General features: G+C 38.3%; 1 protein-coding gene across 2 annotated transcripts in view; it reads right to left on the reverse strand.

Moving 5' to 3' along the window:
• Positions 1 to 14,157, reverse strand: part of PDE6D (phosphodiesterase 6D) — a 48,651-nt gene that overhangs the window by 24,846 nt on the left and 9,648 nt on the right. The gene's annotated exons all lie outside the window — the stretch shown is intronic.

The following is a 14,157-nucleotide window of genomic DNA, read 5'->3' on the forward strand; positions in this document are numbered from 1 at the left end:
GGGAGTGGGGAGAACTCTTTTTTTTTTTTTTTTTTTGGTGAGAAAGAGAAAGAGAGAGAGAGAAAGAGAGAGAGAGAGAATTCATCTTTGTAGTTGTAGATGGACCTTTATTTTTATTTATTTATTTATATGCAGGGCTGAGAATTGAACCCAGTGCCTCACACATGCTAGGCAAGTGCTCTATCACTAAGCCACAACCCCAGTCCCTTTTTTCTTAAGTGCCTTTTGTTATTCTCTCCCACAGATCAAAAGAGAATTACATAGGTTGCCCTTAATATTAAGATGGCAATATTCCCTAAACTCATCTGTAGATTCCATGTAATCCTATCAAGATCCCAGTGGGCTTCTTTGAAGAAACAAACTAATTTTAAAATTCAAAATGCCAAATTATCTTGAAAGAGAGAAAGTTAATAACTCCACTTATTGCCTTACTATTATTATTATTACTGGTACTGGGTGTTGAACCCAGGGGTGTTTAACCACTGAGCAATATCCCCAGCCCTTTCTATATTTTATTTTGAGACAAGGTCTCACTAAGTTGCTTAGGGCCTCAATAAGTTGCTGAGGCTGGCCTTGAACTTGTGATCCTCTTGCCTCAGCCTCAAGAGTCACTGGGATTACAGGCCTGCATCACCCAGCTTGCTTTTAATTTATTATAAAGCAACAGTAATTAAGACTGTGTGGTAATGGCAGAAGATGGACAAAAGTTAATGGAATGGAATCAAGAGTCCATAAATAAACCTCATATTAACAGTTTATTGATTTTTCACAATGGACCAAAATAATTCAATGGAGGACAGAACAGTCTTTTAAACAAACAGTAATGGGACAGTGGATATATAATACATATATATAATATATATACACACATATGTTCACACACATATACATATATACACATACATATCTATATATGGATATACATTCATATGTATATAAATGTGTGTATATATGAATATGCAAATATTCACATATCTGAAAAAAGTACATGAATATACATTCACATACATATATGAATAAAAAAAAAATGGGACCCTACTCTCACATCCTACATAGAAGTCAACTCAAAATAGTTTACAGATCTAAATATAAGAGCTAAAATGGGGCTGGGGATATAGCTCAGTTGGTAGAGTGCTTGCCTCACATGTACAAGGCCCCAAGTACAAGGCCCCAAGTTCAAGCCCCAGCATCACGGAAAAAAAAAAAAAAAAAAAAAAAAAGCTAAAATTATAAAAATCTTACAAAAAATATTGGAATACATTTTTGTGACCTTGGGTTAGGCAAAAACTTTTTAGGTTGACAAAACAAAAAACAAAACCAAAATGCAAGTGACAGAAGAAAAAAAAAGTTGGACTTCATCAAAATTAACACTGACCTCCCCTTATTAGGGATTGAACCCAGGGCCCTGGGCACGCCATGAAAGCATTCTACCACTGAGCTATATCCAGCCCTTTCCCTAACTTTTTTGGGGGAGGGGAGGTGAGGGGTACTTGGGATTGAACCCAGGGTACTTTACCACTGAGCTATATCCCTCAGCCTCTTTTATTTTGAGACAGGGTCTTACTAAGTCACTTAGAGCCTGGCTAAATTGCTGAGGCTGTCATCAAACTTGGCATCCTCCTGCCTCAGCCTCTGGAGTTGCTAGGATTATAGATGTGCAACACCATGTCCAGCTCCCCGCTCCCCCTTTTTTTTGCAGTGCTGGAAATTGAACCAGGGGTGATGTACCCTGAGCTATATCCCTTATTTCTTTTTATTTTGAAACAGGTCCATGTTGCCAAGACCGGCCTCAAAGTTGTGATCAACCTGTTTTAGCTTCCTGAGTACATGGAATTACAGGAGTATATAATGTGCTTTGCTTCTTGATGACAAACTTTAAAACATGATAATTTTTAATTGTAGCCGCATGTAGTGGCACATACCTGTAATCCCAGGTACTTTGGAGGTCGAGTAGGAATATTTCAAGTTTGAGGGCAGTCTGGGCAACTTAGCAAGACTCTCTCTCAAAATAAAAATAAAAAGGTCTGGGGATATAATTCAGTGGTAGAGCACCCCTGGGTTCATTCCCCAGTATCACCACACACGCCCCCACAAAGGCAACATACAGAAGGGGAGAAAATATTTGCAATCCAAGATCTGACAAGGGTATTGTATCCAGGATATAAAAAGAACTCAATGATAAAATGAAAATAACCCATTTATTAAAACTAGGCAAAGGATATGAATGCACACTATATACATATATACATGTAAACAAACATGCACTCAAAAACCCAACAAGCTATGCTCAACATCATTAGTCAACAGGTTGTTATGCTTTGGATATGAGGTATCCTCCAAAAGCTGTAAGATGACACAGGGAAGGTTCAGAGGAGAAATGATTGGATTTTGAGAGTCTTAACCTAATCGGTGAATTAATCCCTGATGGGATTAACTGAGTGGTAGCTGGAGGCAGGTGGGGTGTGGCTGGAGGAAGTGGTTAATTGGGGGCGTGGCTATGGGGTATATATTTTGTATCTGGAGAGGGGAGTCTCTCTCTGCTTCCTGATGATGTGAGCTGCCACACTCTTCCACCATGATGTTCTGCCCCACCTGGATCCCTGAGGAATGGAGCTATGGACTAAGACCTCTGAAACTGAGCCCTCAAATAAACTATCCTTCCTCTATGGTTGTGCAGTTCTGGTCACTTAATCACAACAGTGAAAAAACTGACTAAAACAACAGGGAAATGCAAATCAAAACCACAATGAGATACAACATCATACCTACTAGGATGGGTTCTCTCTAAGAGACCTGATAATAAGTATTGTGAGAGTGTAAAGAAATTGGAATCCTTATACACTATTTGTGGCACTGTGAAATAGGGCAGTCACTTTGGAAAACAGTCTGATAGTTCATCAAAAGGTAAACATAAAACTACCATAAGGCTCAGCAATTCCCTCCCTAGGTATATACCCAAGAAAAACAAAAAAGTTCACACAAAAACTTATCTATGACTGGGTGCCGTGGCACACACCTAAATCGGAATGGCTCAGGAGGCTGAGGCAGGAGGTTCATGAGTTCAAAGCCAGCCTTTGCAACTTAGCAAAGCACTCAGTGAGACCCTGTCTCTAAATAAGAAATAAAAAAGGGCTGGGGATACGGCTCAGTGGTTAAGTACCCCTGAGGTCAATCCTCAGTACCAAAAAACAAAAAAAATTACTATGGCCAGTCATGGTGCCGCCACACGACTGTAATCCCAGCAGCTCAGGAGGCTGAGGCAGAGATTCCAAGTTCACAGTCAGCCTCTGCATCTTAGCGAGGCCTTCAGTAACCCTATATCAAAATAAAAACATAAAAAGGGCTGGGGATGTAGCTCGTGGTTAAGTACCCCTGGATTCAATCTCTGGTACAAAAAAACAAAATTTATCTATGAATGTACATAGCAGCATTATTCACAATAGCCAAAAAAATGGAAACAACCCAAATGCCCACCAGCCAATGAATAAATAAAATGTGGTATATCCATATAATGGACAGTCAGCCATAAAAAGGAATATGGATACATGCTACAACACGGATGGATGATGAACACAGTATGCTAAATGAAAGAAGCCAGTTACAAAAAACCATATATTCTAATTATTTGAAATGTCTGGAATAGGCAAATCTATAGGCAGAAAATAGAGTTTCCTAGGGCTGGGCGAGGCTAGAGAAATGGGGATTGATGGTTTATGGGTACTGGGTTTCCCTTTGGGGTGATGAAAATGTTCTAAAAGTGATTGTATTGGTGGTTGCAAAACACTGTGAATCTACTAAAAACCACTGAATTTTACACTTTAAATAGGTGAATTATAAGGCATATGAATTTTATCTCAATAAAACTACTATATATTTTGTGGTACCAGGGATTGAACTCAGAGGCACTTGACCACTGAGCCTTCCCAGCCCTACTTTGTATTTTATTTAGAGACAGGGTCTCACTTAGTTACTTAGCACTTGCTTTTGCTGAGGCTGGCTTTTAACTCTCTATCCTCCTGCCTCAGCCTCCCAAGCCACTGGGATTGCAGGTAAGTGCCACTGTGCCTGGCTGCTATATATATGTATTTTTTAAAAAAAGGACTATAGAGATATCAAGAAAAATCTTGCAAAGAATCATAAAATGACCCTGTTCCACATTTGCAGTTTTCATGCACAAATGACCACAAACGACTAATCTGTACACAGACTCTAAAGATACAGGAAAAGCTCAATAGCTATTTATTATACCCTAATGTTCTATAAATCATTGCTTTAATAATAGTAAACAAGGAACTGGGCTTCAAATCTACTAAGGCCATCAATGAAATCTATCATGCATTTGCATAGCACCTATACATCCTTTTATACACAGTATCTTAGTTGACCCTCTTGATTTAAGTGGGTATCACCCTCATTGTAAAGTAACAGCCTCAGAGACACTAACAGCCTTACCCAAGGCCTCACAGGTAGTAAAAGGTAGAGGTAGATTAGAACTCAGATCTTATCTATTAAGCCACCTTCTAAGCTTACAATGAAATTGCTTTTTATATAGAATATTTCTTTAATACAAACTTTCCTTAGTGAATTTTTCCTTACATGTAGTGTCTTGAGTTTTTTTTTTTTTTTTTTTTTTAATACTGGGGACTGAACCCAGGGATTCTAGCATTGAGGTACATCCCCAGCCCTTTTTATTTCCGAGACAGGGTCTTGCTAACTTGCCCAGGCTGGCTTCCAAATTACTATCCTCCTGCCTCAGCCTCCTGAATAGCTGGGATTGTATGTGTTGGCCATTGTGGCTGGTTTGCATGATATCATTTTGAATATAAATAAATGTGGTTCAAAAATCTAATCCCTAAATTTTGATGTAATTTTACATTAAAAGTTTTATAGTTATTTTTCTCCATTTTCCATCTAGAATGTCCAAAATCATTATCTACTTTATAGTTGTTAAACCATTTTAGGTATCAGATAATAATCAACTTATACTTGGTACAAAAAAAAAAGTAAAGTTAATCCAGATTTGAATTCTAACAAGCCATTTTGGGTTACAACAAGGCTTAACTGAGCATTTCATTTATCCAACATTTATTGAAAACTTATAAGTGTTTGACTCAGGGCTAAGATATAGTATGATTTAATAAGACATGGTCCTTGCAATGGTCTCTGGTCTCCTCCAGGTGGGGAAAACCACCAGGTAAAAAAATAATTACAGTGCAATGTGAGATGCACTATCTATAATGGAGGTTGTACAAAGTACCATCTTGGGCTTGCCTGTGTTCAGGTCTTTTGAGATAAGATAAGTATCAGTGTCTAAAACATGCCTCCAAAGCTGAACATCTACTCACTAACATATATCACCTTTCAGTACTTTGCCATACCCAGGTGTCTCCTCCTTGCCTGATTTGCATATCCAGATAAGATGGCCAAAGTTGATAGGGTTACCATATCATGTTAAGGCAAACTCAGATCAAACACTACTCAAAGGAGCTCACATCTTGTCATGACATTGTTCATTAGGTATAGCCACAGCTCCTAAATGCTTCTGGTCATGAAGTACCTTGTAATCTTCCTCAGAAGAAATGATAAGTTTAAAAGTTCTGTGAATAGAATATTAAGGCTATTTCTCTGAAGTGAAAACTGCACATTTCTCATCTTTTATACACAGATACTGGTAGAAAAAGGTTAAAAGGGGCAACAATATGCCAAGCAGAGCTTTTTCTGCAGAGTAAACCACTGTGTATCTTTTAAAAGGGTTCCTAGCTGCAGAATGTCTTCATAATGCAACTGGACAAGGCAAAAACAGATTTTTTTTTTTTAATTGTCAGCACTGGGTATCAAACATAGGACCTTCCACGTGCTAGGCAAGTTGGGCAAGTGCTCTACCATTGAGCTATACCCCAGTCCAGAACATTGTGTCTGATGTAATAAGACTGGTATTTTATTCCCAAAAGTTTGGGGAAAAGGTTATACATGACTTTCGTGGATTATAACACAGTGTGGCCAACCATAAACTGCTTAAGTTTTCAAGATCTTGCTCTCAGGATTTTCTAGTTTTTTTTTTTTTTTTTTTACCACAACAGTCATATTAATGCAGAGGAAAATGCGAGATATTGTCTTGAAATAAAATTTCAAAAAGCTTAGAAATATAATTCCCTCCAATATGATGCACACATGACAACCTAAACATCATTAAGAATTCCTTATGGCACAGCATCTCAGAGTGAGCAGTGTGAGGAAAAAAAAAATATCAAATATCTATAAAGTTGTGGAAAAAATAGAGCCCTTGGCCATAGTACTGGGAAAGTATAGAGGGAATCTAGAAGGCTATAAGAGGATCTTCAGAATCGATTTCTCTGCCAAAAACATATGTGGGAACCAGTACAGCTAATAAACTGAAGTTGGTGCAGATTAACAACCATCTCCTATCAACTCCCTCTTGGGGACAGAAGAAACCCCAGGAGTATAAGTTTCCCCTGGCAGTGCTTTGGGAACTAACAACAAATAGTGAACCATTTGTCTAAATGCCTTTCTCTGTGTGCAAAGAGAACATCTGGGCTCAAATATGAGGTCCCTTTGCAGCTTCCTGGCAGCACCCTTCTGTGAATTTCTAAATGTCCAGACCTACTTCACTAGACACGTAACAACAAAAGGCAAAACTATTTTTTCCTGAGGGTTTTCAAATTAGAAATATGAGTATATTAGTATATTAATTAATATATTTTTTTAGAATGACAAAGTAAACCTTTAGTTTAAAAATGTTCATAAGGGGTCAGAGATGTGCTCAGTGGTAGAGCGCATGTCCAACACATGTGAGGCACTGGGTTCAATCCTCAGCACCACATAAAAATAAAAATAAATAATAAAATATTTATTGTGTTCATTTACAACTAAAAATAATTAAAAAATAAAAATGCTCATAAATCATTACCAGACTTATTCCTCCAAGATAATTTCTAAAAACAAAAGGTCAACTTTCGTGTAAAATTATCTGGAGCAATATAAAATAGGGGCCATATCTAGGTAAATTTGAGTTTAAATAAACAGAACAAAACTAAAGGAGAAGACTTTATCAAGCAGTGGAAGAATTCTGTTGTCAGATGATTCATGCTATATGTGTCCTGGGTATAAGAACCTTTGGCAGAAATGTTCACATCTTTACATTTAGTACCTATTTACTGTATGATGACAATGCTTAACATATAGTGAGTGCCCAATATTGTGCTGTGTACTTTATCCATATCCAAATGAATCCTCAAACACTATGAAACTGGCATTATCATAACCCATATGTTGACAAGGAATCTATGGTCTGGGGATGGTGAATACATTGCTCAAAGTTCATTGGCACCAGAAAGTGGTAAAGTTGGTTTTTGATTGCCTGATTCCAAGGGCTATTCTCTTAACATTTATATGATATTACCAGCTTTCCTGCATACTGTTTGTCCCAGGGAGGGACTACACTCAAGACTGGGGGATACAAGATGAATAAGTTATGATCTCTAAGTTCAAGATAAGTAGTACTTCCAGGATACAAGGTTAGAAAGGCATTCGAAATATTGCTGGAAATAGGATGGTTTTTGGAGTCATGGAATGCCAGCTCAGATTATGCTCTGGTGTATTTCACAAGTCAGATCTCATCTACCTTTGGGGTCCTTGATTCTTGATCTTTTTATATATCCTTGATGGGTAAAAGACACATTTACAAAGAGGGTACACTCCATTACTAGAAACACTATTTTCTAGCTCAGGCAAGTTTTCCAGAAATTATTGAACTACATCAAACTATATAAAATTGATCAGCCACAACAGTCTCTAGGTAACAGATATAGTACCATTTGAGGGGTTGGTCTCATTCACATTAAATGATAGTGTTGCCTGACAACCTGATACTCGAATATATCAGTATTGAAAGAACAGAAAACAGTCCAAGATTGAGGTTCTTGTCTCTATTTTGAATTTCTATAAAATCTCCAAAGGTTAAATAAAATTCCATTCATTATACTAGCCAACAAGAGCTATAAAGGCCAATCATTTTTCTTTTTCTTTTTTGGTGGTGTTGGGGAGGGAACCCAGAGCCTTGTGCATGCTAGGCAAGCACTTTACCAAAAGGTAATGAGACTTTCTTTTTTAGCCCTTTGTATTTTATTTATTTTTGAGGCAGCGTTTCATGAAGTTGCCCAAGCTGCCCTCAAATTTGCAATCCTGTCTTAGCCTCCAAAGTTGCTGGGATTACAGGTGTGCAGCACCATGCCCAGTGAGGTCAATAATTCTTAATCCATATTTCATCATCAAGGCAGACAGATTAAGTTTTAGCTCTTGCACTTCTCAGGAAAAACTAGCTTCCTAACAGTAGTTTTTAACTTGGTAATTGGAAACAGCACAAGGCAATGGACAATGTAAACAATATTTTCAGATTTATTGGCATTTAGCTAGGTATATTCATGGCTTAAAGGCAGTCTTTAAATAAAGAGGCAAGGTAAAAGAACTGATAGTTGAGTACTCACACTCAATAAGTATGTCTAAGTGCAGTGCTGGGGTCCCTCTTTTCTATTTTTCAATATTATTTTACTTAATACTCATGCCCACATGAAATAGTGGTGCTTCCAGTAGTTAAATACTTTTCTTAAGAACTTACAGTTGGAAAACAACATAAATAACATTCAGACAGAGGTCTGTCTGTGTTGCCTGGGAAGAGAGTGACTTCAGGCATCCACAGGGTCTTAGGTCCTCCCTTTGTGGATAGCATAACAGAGATAGATGAAAGAGCTGAGGGAACTGGTTAAAGAGCGAGAAAGGCAAATACACCAAGGAAATGGTCTTTTGGGATAAGCTTAGTAGAGGATGACGTATGCAGCTAGGAAGCTATACTGATTGATCCATGGTGGAAATAAAATTCTATTCATAATAAAACCTTCTTATTACAAACAGTGGTTAAATATTATTTGAGCTTAAATATTTCAAAATAATGAGCTTTCAATAGAGCTGTGTGTTTGGCTATTAAAAAGTAGTCTCCTGCTTTCAAAATACGCTGAATGTGACCATGAATTTTTTTTTATTTGAAGGGAATTTAAGAACTTACAATTTGGTTTTATGAACTGAAGATTCAGTTGCAAAGCAACCTGAAATTACCTTAACTGACATAGAAGTTTGGTTTGTTACAAAATTTTTGGCCAAAAAGACTTCTTACCCTATTCAGCTATTTCCTCTGTCTTCTCAAAGAAAATCTTAGGTGGACATTTAGTAGTATGCTCCATAGTACAGGATGGAATAATACACTGATTTTAAGAGCAGGGTTTAATGCCAACCACAGATCTGCTCTTCTTTTTTTTTTTTTTTTTGTGGTGCTGGGGATCGAACTCAGGGCCTTATGCATACAAGGCAAGCACTCTATCGACTGACCTATCTCCCCAGCCCCACAGACCTGCTCTTAAGAGGTAGTTTAGAGAAGCAGGTTGCCATCCTTCTCTAGTCATTTAGGAGATCATAACTATATCTGCAAGATCAAAACTTTATTTCTCAGGAATTCAAAATAGGATTTGTTAGAATATATGTCTCATTAGAGAGCGCAAGGAATGATGTTCAGAGGGAGTGATGAAGAGAGTTTTACATGAAGCCTTACCTTATTTTCTTCTTCCCTTATCTTCATTTCCCTCCAACTTTCCAAAGAGAACTACTCTCCTTTTGCCTCGCCTATAACTACAATCATGCTAACCATCTCATTCACTGTTTATTTCTCAAACACATAGAGAAGTACTATGCATCAAACACAGATTGTTTTGATTCCACAGCTGTGCTACTCAGAATGTGGTCTACACACATTTAGATTCATGTGAATCCATTTGCCACATCCAGTGACAAGTGTTTAAGAACATTTTTTCTGTGGCACAAGGGATTAAACTCAGGGGTGCTTTTACCATTGAACTACATCCCCAGTCTTTTTTATTTATTTGTTTAAAAAATTTTTTTTTGCGACATGGTCTCACTAAATTGTCCTGGCTGGCCTCAAACTTGTGATTCTCTTCCTTCAGCCTCTCGAGCTGCTAGAATTACAGGCATGTGCCACTGCACCTTGCTAGTATTTAAAATTTTTAATGTCAACTTAGCAATTTGTGAATTCTAACAATTTTTTAAACTTTTATTTTGTATGTCATCTTTGTAATAATTCATTTTATTGTATTAAAAAATATTGGTCTGAAAGGATTAGAAGTGAAAACTGGGTTGTCATCAGTGATAGTTTAAGCAGTATTGTTCCAGGGAATAGGAAGACTAAGACTTGACTTCTGCTCTCGACAAGGTCTGTCTAGTGTTACATGAGTGTCCAAGAAGAAAAGTCCTTCCATACTCAGACATACACATTTGGTGGTGGCGGGGGATAATGGGGATTGAACCCAAGGGCACTTAACCACTGAGCCACATCCCCAGCCCTTTTTATTTTTTATTTAGTGACAGGGTCTCCCTAGGTTGTTTACAGCCTTGCTAAGTTGCTGAGGCTGGCTTCGAAACTGCAATCCTCCTGCCTCAGCCTTCCAAGCCACTGGGATTACAGGCATGCACCACCACACCCAGCTCAGACATACACATTTCTGAGGAACATATACAATTTAGGCTTTCTAAGTAGGTCTGGAAAATATCAATTTTTTAACGCAGTGACTTACTAAGAGGCTAAAAGGATAAGTGAGGAGGGTAAAATAGGAAAGTAGGGCCAAAAGAAAGGCAGGCTGATAAAGAACAGGAAGTCACAGGCAACCAGGTCACAGGTTAACAAATTGCTACAAGCCTGAGGTGAAGAAGTCAAGACGGCAGACGGCAAATCAAGGCTTTTTGGAAGGAGGAAGATGCTAAGTTCAGGTCCCACTACCCACCCCTTTCTCCAGTGCTGTTTCATGCCACCTCCCACCTCCATCACTTGTCTATACCTGCCTTGTGGTACTCACGGGCTGCACTATGCATATTTAAGTTTGCAAGTCAAATTCCACTGACACTAGTATTTATCTTTCTCTTTTCAGAGCTCAGCACATAATGGACACTTAAATGTGTGTTGAACCACACAAGCATCAGTTAGCAAGTTTTAAGGGTTGATTAGAATTCTCTTTCAGATTAGGCAATCAGAAAACAAAGCTTATTGAAGAGTATCTAGGAGGCAAAGCCGGGGAGTGGCTCATTTAGGTTCAGCAGACTATAGAAGGGGCAACTGAGAGCTGGTTCTCAGGAAAAACAACAAGCAAACAAACCAAATCCACCCCGCTACAGAGAACAGCTAAGTCAGGCAGCTGAATTGCAGGTAAAAACATTAGAATTTAAAAGCCTGTTCTGCATTAAGTTTGAATTCATGACTTGGCAGAGTACTTGTAAATTATATATGGGCATGTGGCTCTGAGTAATTTCAAGGTAAATAGATTTTTCAGGCAAAATGGCTGACTAAGCACATAATGATATATGCTAATGCCTACTATGGCAGACCAGAGCAATATGAGGCAAAGCTTCAATACCAAGGTCACAGGCATAAAGAAAAACTTCTCCCTTCTTATTCCTTTGGGGTGGAAGCAACTGCAATGACTAGCAGTAAACAAAGAGAGCTTCTATTTGGTGGCATCCTGAACATTTATTTTCATCATAGAAATGCCTTTCTTTGCTCTACTCTTCCAGTTTCTGGTTGTGTTTTTTTTTCATTTTCTTCTTCTTGTTCTTTGTCTTTCAACACTCTCCCTTTATGATCTCTCTCCTCTCAGCCTCCCCTCCTTGTTCAGTTTCTGAACTCTTTTCCTTCTCTCACTCCCACCTTCATTAATTCTTAAATGCCAGTCTGCTAAAGTCCTCCTGTTTCTTCTGTGCTAGTCTTGGTTTTATAGAGCAGGATGTCTTTTAAGTTCATTCTTTCTTTTTCTTTCCCTTCCTCCCTTCTTCCTTTCTTTTGCTGTACTGTGAATTGAACCTTCAAGCATGCTAGGCAGGAGCTCTACCACTGAACTACATCCCCAGTTGCCCCCTTTCGTTGTGATGAGAGGTACTAGGGCGGTTGACCCAGGGGGACTTTTCCATTGAGCTACATCTCTAGAATTTTTATTTTGAGACAAGGTTTTGCTAAGTTGCCCAGGCTGCCTCAGCCTCTGGAGAACCACACTCAGCTGATTATACATTCTTTTTTTTTTTTTTTTTTTTGTGGTGCCGGGGATTGAACACAGGGCCTTGTGCTTGCAAGGCAAGCACTCTACCAACTGAGCTAGCTCCCCAGCCCCTGTTTGTACATTCTTAAGAATCAATTCTAGCCAGGTACGGTGGCACACAATTGTAATCCCAGCGGCTTGGGAGGGTGAGGCAGGAGGATTGCAGGTTCAAAGCCAGTCTCAGCAATTTAGTAAGGCTCTAAGTCACTTAATGAGACTCTGTCTCAAGAAAAATAAAAAATAAAAAGTGCTAGGGATGTGGCTCAGTGGTTAAGCGCCCTTGGGTTCAATTCCTGGTACTAAAACAAAACAAACAAAAAAATTCTAATTTGCAGACATTTAAACATATTTCTCTATTCAATTTTTTCTCAACCATGTTCCATTTATGAGTGTCAAGGTGAGAAAATATAAATGGATCCCTGAGAATCCAGGTTTCAGTATCCTTGAAACTTAATATGCAGCACTGTAATCAGTGGTGATATCCCTGTGAAACGATACTCTGGCCCTGGCAAAGTTATTGTGCTTGGAAAGGGCATAATAAAAATCCAAACTGGCCTGGGAAACAGTGGAGGTAAGTAATTCAGTAATGAGAAAGAGATCACCATTGAAACGTAACACAGTCTTCTCACTAGCAAAGTCAAACAATGAAACAAACCTTTCTTTTTCTAGTAGGTCCATTATTCTACTGTGAGCAGTTATGTGCCTGAAATTGGTCAGAAACAAGCCAGGAGAGACAACCAAAGTGATTCTTAAGAGACTGCTTTGCATTTTCATTTGCTTCCCAACCTCTTGATGAAGAAGAGATAACACAAGGCCTTTCCCAGGGGCCTTTCCCCCCGAAGGCCAGTTTCTTTCATGTTATTTGGAGGCACTGGGATATTACCTTGAATTCTATCAAAATCTACATTCAGAGATTCCTAAGTTTTACCTAGTTTTTAAAAATGCTACAGTATTGAGAGGGAAAACATCTTTCTCAAATGATAATCTTTTAAAAGATACAAAAGCAAAGCCAAAGATGATTTTAGTTTTCAAATAGGACTTAAGTGTTGTCTAGGGAGGCTGCTTCTATTGTCACTGCAGTGGCCAATTACTTAACCAGAATTGTGAAAAGAGACTTTCAGGTGTCCAAGCTAGAGTAAAAAAAGAATCATCGTATCTCTGGCTTTTCTGTCACCCTGAAATATGAAAATTTGCAAAATGGAACCAATCATGAATTTTATAGCAAAGATAAATGACTGTAACAATATAATAGCAAGCATAATGCATTTGAGGAGTTTTTGTTTTTGTTTTGTACCAGGGACAGAACACAGGGACACAACCACTGAATCACATCCCCAGCTCTTTTCATTTTTTGAGACAGGGTTCTAAGTTCCTTAGAGCCTTGCTACATTGCTGAGACTGGCTTTGAACCTACAATCCACCTGCCTCAGCCTCCTGGGTTGCTGGGATTACAGATGTGTGTGCCACTGTACCTAGTGAGAAGTTATGTTTTTTTCTTTAATATTTTAATATTTTGACAGACCTTTATTTTATTCATTTATTTATTATATGTGGTGCTGAGAATCAAACCCAGTGCCTCACACATGCTAGGCAAGTGCTCTACCACTGAGCCACGACCTCAGTCCCATGGAGCTATAGTTCTTAAAACAAGTTGGCATATATTACATCATTCAAATTTCATAAAATCTCCGTAAGTCAGATGGGGCAAGCATTACCCTCACTTCACAGAATAAGTGACTGGTGCAAAAGTGGATAACTTAAAGTGATTTCCATTATTTAATTTTTCTTTTTCAGTGCTGGTGATGGAACCCAGAGTCCTGTGCATACTAGGCAAGTGCTTATCACTGATCTATAGTCTCGGTCCTAATCTTTTTAGTTATTCAAGCTATTTCTGTCTAAACTCTACTTTCCTAGGTCACCAGATTTCTTGACGAGAAAAGGATTCCTGATGGTTTTATTTCCTCACTATTCATTTTTAAAATTTTTGCAGAAT

This window comes from Sciurus vulgaris (genome assembly GCF_902686455.1).
Source record: "Sciurus vulgaris genome assembly, chromosome: 3".
NCBI classification, from domain to species: Eukaryota; Metazoa; Chordata; class Mammalia; order Rodentia; family Sciuridae; genus Sciurus; species Sciurus vulgaris.